At 34.2% G+C, this 9,411-nt stretch overlaps 1 long non-coding RNA gene across 1 annotated transcript; it reads right to left on the reverse strand.

The window, feature by feature from the left end:
* Positions 1–7,407: 7,407 nt before the first annotated feature.
* LOC127715439 (uncharacterized) lies at positions 7,408–9,015 on the reverse strand. The gene is made up of 2 exons (XR_007988417.1): positions 8,855–9,015; positions 7,408–7,560 (listed from the first exon to the last, which is right to left on the reverse strand). It is a non-coding gene; the product is annotated as an uncharacterized LOC127715439 (long non-coding RNA).
* Positions 9,016–9,411: the final 396 nt, after the last annotated feature.

Below are 9,411 nucleotides of genomic sequence, written 5' to 3' on the forward strand. Positions count from 1 at the left end.
TTTGGGCAGGTACATAAAAATGTGTCGAATATAGATATGTTTTCGCCCGTTCAACCCTTGCGTCCGAAGTGCATTTTTGTAATTTCCTTCATCAGGTACGCTATGAGCCGAATATTTGAAAGCCAAGGTTGTATAAGAACCGAAACAGTTGATGAGCTATATTAACAAAACAGTTCCTAAAAAATAGCTAATTCCATCTGAGGTCAACTTTGTCTGAGGGAGTTGAAACCTTAGCGTCTTTATAATTTCAAACCTCTAAAAACGGACAATTTTAGAGAGATTTGTTTTAAATCATGTAATTACCGAAGTACTGACTACAGAACTGAATATACCCTCGGGGACTGATAGTCCACCAGCAGAGGTATCGACCCCTTGCTGTAAACAAAATTAAAACAACACGTTATAAACTTCATGCGTCCGAAGCGATTTAATCAGGAACGCTCACAGCCGAATATTTGAAAGCCAAGGATGTATAAGAACCGAAACAGTTGGTAAGCTATATTACCAAAAAGGACATAAAAAATTGGCCAAATCCATCTAAGGTCAAAGTGGTGTAGCAGTTGACAATGAAGTAACATTGTTTTATTTTAATTGACTTATTAATGGGCTTGATATTTACTATCGCTAGATTATCCGTTTGAATTATTTATTTCATACTAAGAACAATAATAAAAGTTTTATTAGGAAAACCATATAAATTGACAGATTTATCTTGATTTATAAACTTCCTCTAGAACTTAAGTTAAGTTCAATTACCCAAAGTTGTAAATATTAAGAACAAATTTCTTTATTGCACATCTTGCTTTTTGACATAATACTTGATGCGTTACAGTAGATAGCACCTGTAAAATACGGATACAAAAGATATGAAGGTAAGGTGACTTCTGATAAACAAAAATATAAAACATGGAATAATTTCCCTTCTATCACAATTTGTTATATGTGAAACTCCTGCATTGCTGTATGCATAATTACAAAATTATCATTTTGGTTGTAGCTTTTTTATCTTAAACGAACAGCGTGAGTGATTGCATCAATTGTTGCAAGTTTGAACTTAAATTGTCACATTTAAGGCAATGTTTCCCATGTTGCACAATAACTGGAGTATGCTGAAAGCGATTTTGTTCAAACTTTATGTTAGTGTAAGAATTGTTGAAGAAAAGAAAGCTTCCTTTTGAATTTGAAAACAATGACATTCAAGAGTTATGGGGCCTGACAAATAAAATTCAGAAGAAACCAAAAAGATTGCCCATCAAAATAAAAAAAAGGATTTTATATTTCTGAAACACAAAAAGCACTTATCTTTTATATATATAGTGTATGCCAGGCCTTAAAACTTTTCCAACTGCACAGGTTAGTCTGTACTAAGAGTCGTTTTTGAGTTGTAAACCCAGCCATTTTCGTTCATTTGTTAAGATGAACCTTAACGGTCAATAAACTTGTGAGGACGCCCGTAAAACATCCAAATGGATGACTTCAATTTGACCACTACGTGTAAGAATTCGTGGTTCAATAACTTCCCTGTAAGCAGTAACCCTCTATCATGGAAGTAATGAAAGGAATTACAATCTCTAAAGTAGCGTATCAACTTGCATGGAGATGTGTATTCAATATGCAGGCACTGCTGGAATGTTGGTACATGGAAAATTTAAGTTCACAATTTGAAATCTAACATCATTTCTTCATCTTAAAGTTTTGTTCTCAATCGACCCTCATTATCAATATCTATTTGTAATCCAATATATAAGGCAGCCTTAACTGTAACTGTGGTATCCTTTATTTCAAGTTCGATGGGATAGATGATTTTAATATAGTCCCCAAATGTTGAATTTAGTAGTGACAGGACAACATCTATATAGCGTAACATGGCGTAAAAGGATAGCTTCTATTCATTCTTCATCAGAAGCTCCTGTATGAAGTCTGCCTCGTATGAATTAAGAAACAAGTCGGCAAGAAGATTGATTGTTGGTTGCTTAACGTCCAGTGACAAATATGTCATGCATGTTCAGGCAAGAAGAGGAGTACAGTAAATCCCCTAGAGAAATGATGTTTGTTGAATAACACGTCCTCCGAAGGTAACATATAACTTGTCGATAAAACAAAATCAAGTATCAGATACAAAGAATCTTTTTGTTTAAATTATAGTTTGTTTTACAAAGCATGATTTATCCCTTTTTAGAACAGGATATTTGTACTAACGTTGCCCATTCTTTTAGTGAAACAAAGATTTTATTCAATACGTCTTTAGACGAGAAATACCAGTGTAAAGAGTGGGAAGTCAAATGAATTTAAACTATTGCAAGAGGAAAGATAATTATGTATTCTAACAGATCTTTGGAATTTAGTACCACATCTGATTAACATCGCCCCTAAAGTAGGTAGTTTCACAGTAGCTCTGAAGCCCGGCTTTGGTTATTGATGAAATACATGTTAATAATTCGGGGCAAGGGATTTTGTACAGCAAAACTCATTTGTTGCATTTTTAATTTAATACATACACTTAAAACAGAAACATTACTCGGGTAGTTTCAACAATAATATTGTGGTTTAATAAAATAAATAGTTCAAGAAATTGAAATTGTCAAAATGGCGTATTCGGTATATTATTTGATTGTTCGTGGTTATAATTTGAATATAGTACTAATGAATAGAATGTGAGGGGTATGGATAATATTTGAATAAGGCTTATGTTAAATATTAGGCAGGGTTTTTATTTAGTTTTCAACAGTGTTGACGAGACCATTCGTTGGGCGCGCTAAGTTCGCCAATTTAGTGGGTCAGATCAGTTAACCTTTGTCTGTTACGCCCACTTAAGGCGAAGTATACGTAATTGCACGCCTCTAGCGAAATTCGGGATAAAAAACGTGCGTCGTTAGTTACGCGAGTTATCTCCCTTACTCCAAGAAAGGAAAAATGGGCACATGAAAGAGAAATGACTTCGTGCGGTCTATTACGAATCCAAACAAGTATGCATGTGCTGTCTCAAAACTTCAAAGAAATTATTTGAATGACTCCAATCAGAAATCTGAGTATCTGAGTTAGCCTGCCTGACTTATGTGACTCTTTTACCACTGTTTTTGTTTTAGACACGCAGGAGAGGTTACACAATACGACTTGTGTTTATATCAAAACAAAGTAAAAACGCCTATCAACAAAATTATAACCAAATAAACAAATAAACAAGTTACAATTCTGCTTCTATTCGAACCAAATTGATTAAAATCAACCAGAATTGACCCCACAATATTTTTTGAAAAATTGAGTTTTAAATTAAATACACACAGTAGCGTAAAATTGTAGGTAACGAATTATTATATCCCGTAATTATGGTACTCCGGTCACATAAGGACATTTTTTATTTTATTTTTCTGTAGACTTAGCTTTGTTTTTTAATTACCGTGTATTGTCAAGCTTGGTTACTCATAATTGTTTCTCAGTCACTGAATGTACGATGTTGTTACAAACTGAAGCAGCTGACCCCGTTTGTTTACCTTCAAATTCTAATGGCGCCAAAAGCACGTGACACATTGGATCGTCCAGACCGATCAAATTGCTCTATTGTCAATTAGGTGATTTTTTAGTCTAAGGCAGTTATATTATTTGTTTGTATGATATTGCTTTGAAATTGTTTGCAATGAATTGTGGGTTTCTTTAACAGGAAACCTCATTATTTACCATGAAATTTGACATCAATGGAATTTTTTTATGAATTTTCACGGGGGGGGGGGGGGGGGGGGGGGGGTGGCTAGGATGAAATTTTAAAAAAAAAGGCAGGACATGGAGTTTTGAGTATAAAATACGGCAAGATGAGCAACTTGGCAAAAAAAAAAGGCAGGATGACATTTTGTAAAAAAAGTCAGGATAAACTATAAAAAAAAAAAGGCAGGACCGAATAGAGTGAAAAATAAAATGGCAGGACAGAGATTACAACTAAAAAAAAAATGCAGGACAAAATTTTTCATCCTAGCCCCCCTGGTATTAGCGTAGTGACGTCAATGCGGAGTTTTCCGTGTGATAAGTACAATAACAAAATCCGAACGAACCGACATTATGACCGATTATAGACTACGGTAGGATATGACATGTGAATTTGTGTGTTAAACTAGAAAGACGTTGGCATGTTCTTTTTTTGATGGAAAATTTTAGGACATGATATATTTATATAAAAAGTAAGAAGAAACCAAAAAAAAAAGGGAGGGGGGGGTGGTAATTCGACCACTAGGGCAACATTTACAAGTCAAAGAGAAAAGACAACAAACAAAAAATACCATCAGATTCAGTCTACAAAACATTACACAGAAACTAAGCATTGAGCACTCTAACATTTATCTCTGAATAAGTAAAAACTATGTCATTCAACTCTCAGTGTTCAACTTTATCCACAAGGTGCAGAAAATAAACAGGTGTCTTCTAATCCGTCCGCAATTTTTGGGGAAAGTAAAATCTAAATCAAGAACCATAGTTGAAACTGACACTACACATATATGATAAAAATAGATCATGTTATTTCTTCTTTATCAAATTCCAATTTCAAAGGGACAGCGAAATTTGTTTTTCTTTTATTGTGCTTTTGTGTATCATTCAGAAATAGTGAATGCAATTTTGAAGTAACAATTTTCTTCTCAAGTCTCAATTCAAGATTTATATGACTGAATAGAGTAAAAGATAGGGGGTCAAGAAAGTAATGTGACACTTGTAACTGCAATTTAATATTTTGGTGGAATGAGAGGTGAAAGAGTTAAGACTCTTACATTTTGATAGCATATTAAAGACTGAATTTTTTTTAAACCCACTTGTATCCAATTTACATAAACTCTGCAGAAATACTACCAAATTCTACTCCAAGCCGGGATGTTTAACGACCTTGATTATCCATGAGGATCTCGCACGGTTAGCTCTATTCTATCACCTAGTTCAAAATTTTACAAGCATTCAGGAGCCTGTGGTTCAGTGGTTGACGTTGGATCATGTCAGTCATATTTGTTTTTCGTAAAAAAAATTGTTATAAATTAGGCCGTTGGTTTTCTCTTTGAATTGTTTCACATTTTTCATGTCGAGCTTTTGAGCCAATTATACGGTATGGGTTTTTCTCATTGTTGAAGGCCATATGGTTGGCTATAATAATTGCTTACATCCACTTCATTTGAACTGTGGCGGGTAGTTGTCTCATTGACAATCATATCACATCTCCTTGTTTTTATATTGTATTGATTAAATAGCAATTCAATTGCATTATCTACAGGCACAATTCGTATGGCACTATACTAATTAAACTCGTGTAGCATTACATTATGAACAGTCTCCTAGCATAACACTAGGTACATTCTTATAAAATTACACTAGCTTATTTTTTTTAGCATCATACTGGATACATTCTCATAAAATCGCCCTTGGTACAAGCTTTAGCATTACACTACACATAATGCTATCACAATGCTATGGCATAAAACTGGGAATGATCCTTAGTAAATGCACTAGGTACGTCGATCTTAAAGTATCATATTAGGTGTATGTTTTCATCTTGAAAATGCATAAAATATTTGCTACGGGAAGTTATACCAAAAACTCCGATCTGTTCTATTTGGTAAAATGTATAAGCGGATTCTTCTTTTGACCTTATTACTACCATACAAATTCTCAAGATAATATGCAGATGCAGTTTTCTTATTTTTTGGAAGACGTGTATGCGGACATTTAACAAATAATGTACAAGAAATATTTTCCTTTGTTACTGAAACTCCATTCAGCAAACATTATATCATGCTTTGTCGTGTAGTTAAAATAATTGGGAATGCGATCGAGACACGCAATTGTGTTAAATAAAATTATAGAGTTGTGTCACGTGGATGTGAATAAAATGGGTTTTGGTGTAGATTATTGTGCGCAATACCTCGAATAGCACCGGAAATGGTGAGGATGAAAAGATACAGAAAATTAGGTTTACCTTTTTAAATACAAACATGCAGAAATAAGATTAAAAAAGACGTGTATACACAATCCTAATATTATAACCGATTAATTCTGTCAACGCTGTGTTAACCGGGACAACGGTTGATAAAAATTTGGACAATACAAGCATTACAAAAAAGGTGCAGAAACATGTCTAATTTAGAAAAGATGAAGTTAAATATAAAATTAAGAAGATGTGATATGATTGCCAATGAGACAACTCTCCACCAGAGACCAAATGACATAGAAGTTAACAACTATTGGTTCAATATTTTTAAATCTCAGTGTCCCATTTCTTTTTGTCACTAATTCTCAATTGAATTTAATTAGTTTTTTCACCTGTTTTTTTTCTGAATAATTAAGGACCGCTAAAAAAAATAATGTATCGCTCCGAAACATAAATACATTTAATAAGGTCGGGTACACTACCATTTATGGATACACATGCATTGGCATACTAACGTTCCCGCCAATATAGTTGTTTGTTTGCATAATAAGCAATATATTTGCTGCTTTAGAGAATTGACCATCCATTAATAAAATTAGTTGCAATGCATGATGTACTACTACGTACTTTACCGAAAACACGTGTTTTTCAGTGACCTACAACCAACTTTTCTTTTTTTATGCCCCCGCAACTGAAAGTTGGGGGCATATTGTTTTACACTTGTCCGTCCGTCCGTCCGTTCGTCCCATTATGGGTATATAGTTACATTTGTATTCCACATAACTCCTCCTACAGTTTGAATGCTAGGAAGTTTTCACTTTGCTGGCTGTTTGTACATATATTGAAGGTGTGCATGTGGTCAGGGTTTTGATTTTTATTAATATTTGCTCTTTTCAGAGATAGTTGAACTTTGTCATTTTTGGAGTATAAGAGGTGCATAACCTTATAGTTATTCCGCATACTTTCTCCTACAGTTTGAATGCTAGGAAGTTTTCACTTTGCTGGCTGTTTGTACATATATTGAAGGTTAACATTTGGTCAGGATTTTGATTTTTATTATTATTTTCTCTTTTAGGAGATAGTTGAACTTTGTCATTTTTTGGAGTATTTACTTGCATAAGAGGTGCATAGAGTTTCCGGATAACTCCTCCTACAGTGAACCATAGATCTATATGCTCCCATGCTCAACTTTGTGTATTTTAAAATAACACTTTGCATCTGCGGGGGCATCATTTGTGTCTCCCAGACACAATAATATCTCAAAGAAAGTGCTACATTGACTTTGTTATAATACAGATACTTCAGAGTGGAGTGCGGGGGTATCACTTTGTCTAGTTTTGTCTACTTTTAAAGCATAAGTTATATGCTTAGATTAAGATAATAGACGGAGAGCTGATGAACTGCAACTTCTGATAATTTGTAGGTTAATGTGTCAACAAAACCCTGTAACAGTGTAATAACCTATTTGTTACAATTATGTTCTAATTCATAACTTCAAGCGAACATAAATATTTACAAAATAAACTCAACACCTTTGTATGTGATCAGCTCGCCTGACAGTGTGCAGCAAAGCTTTAATTTTATTAAAGACAAATGCAAAATACTAAATGTTCATCTGTTACTGTCTGCCTAGGCCGCTGCAGGTAACAAACACAAAAACCAATCTACAAAAATAAAAACAATTTTCATTATGTACGCAAATACATATTATGAATCAAATTAAAGATTCTGTTCTTACACACATTATTATTCACATTAATAAAAAATAACACAAGAAAAATACATTAAGTCGGGTGGGAGGGTGGGAAACTTTACTGCACCAAAAGCGAACCTCGAATGACAATATCTTAAATTCACACAACCGCCAAAAGTATAGCACGAAATATTTGAATTGACCTTATTCAAATATTATGGTCAGTTCTAACCTGACCAATGAAAAACATTTAACCTATTATATACTTTCAACACGTGTATAATCATAAACAAATACACGTGGTAATGTTTACATACCGGTGTACATAAATTTAATAAATATATTTATGTTCTAATTCATAACTTCAAGCGAACATAAATTAATTACAAAATAAAATCAACACCTTTGTATGGGATCAGCTCGCCTGGCAGTGTGCAGCAAAGCTTCGAAAAATAAAGAAAGGGTAAAAAAGTACATAATTAAATTCCAATATTATTGGTTACAGAAAGTCGATCCTTCACTTTTCCACCGACCATGCTTTTTAAACAATCTGTCCTCTACACCAGCCGCTGCAGCAGCCGATGCCCCTCCTGAACGGAGACTATGCAGTCCAAACTTTCTACTATCTAAGCCTATACTCTGTAAGCTTGAAAGTATTTCCCGAGCTCTCGTGTATGACAACGCACCTGTAGGTCTAAGTTTATAAGTATTATTAGATTTACAAAAATTAACAGATCTAAATATAAATTCATCAGAATTTGATGTAATACTAGCTAATTTGAGATATCGTTCTAGCGTAGAGACAGGACAAGTTACAAGATAAGTTCTAGAAATAGCCACATCCCTCCCTTCTCTGTAAATATCAGTTTTACTCTTCGCCAAATATAAATTTGCGTGTGTAGAATAACTCGTTATATCGATGCCTCTCAAATTAACTAATTCTGAGAACCTTCTTAAATCTTTAAGATTACTATTAAGGTGACCAAAAGTATGAACAATTTTTCGCAAAATGTCTGGTGTAATAGGATCTTTTTTAGTGATAAAATGTCCTAATTTTCTCTGTGCTCCTTCATTAACAAACGTTACTAATTCAGATGTACAAGGATTATTAAATCCAGCCAGTTTATGTGCCCAGCTAATGGCGTATATTACTTCATTTATCTTGCTAGCCGATTTTGCACTCTGTGAAATGTGAATCAAATATAATGAAACTGTATAATCAGATGATGGTAATGGGGTAATATTATGTAATTTAGTCCACTTACAGAAAGCATTAAAGGCATACTGGTACTTTTTACGAGTGTTCAGAGAACGTGAACTCAAGCAATACTCTGGTAATCTAGCTTTCAATGTAGAAAGTTCATCCGAAATATGTGAATTCTGTTTCCATCTACCAACTCGAAAAATATCTGAAAAATGTGCAATCGTGAAATAAACATTATAAAATGTCAAAAAATTAAAACTTATACAAGTGAACCATGCCACTGTAAAAACAACAGGACCGTGTCCAATATTTATTTGACCAAGCCAGCTACAATGTTATATACATTAGGGCCGTGTTGAATACAACCATGCTTTCTACAATGTATATACACACTAGGGCCTTAACAACAACGACCGTGCCTGCTACAATACACATTCGTGTACTAGGGCCTCGTCACTTAAACCTCGCCAGCTACAATACACATTCGTGTACTAGGGCCTCGTCACTTTAACCTCGCCAGCTACAATACACATTCGTGTACTAGGGCCTCGTCACTTTAACCTCGCCAGCTACAATACACATTAGTGCACTAGGGCCTTGTTATCCTTGTCGCATTTA

This window comes from Mytilus californianus, unplaced genomic scaffold (genome assembly GCF_021869535.1).
Source record: "Mytilus californianus isolate M0D057914Y unplaced genomic scaffold, xbMytCali1.0.p SCAF_9, whole genome shotgun sequence".
NCBI classification, from domain to species: domain Eukaryota; kingdom Metazoa; phylum Mollusca; class Bivalvia; order Mytilida; family Mytilidae; genus Mytilus; species Mytilus californianus.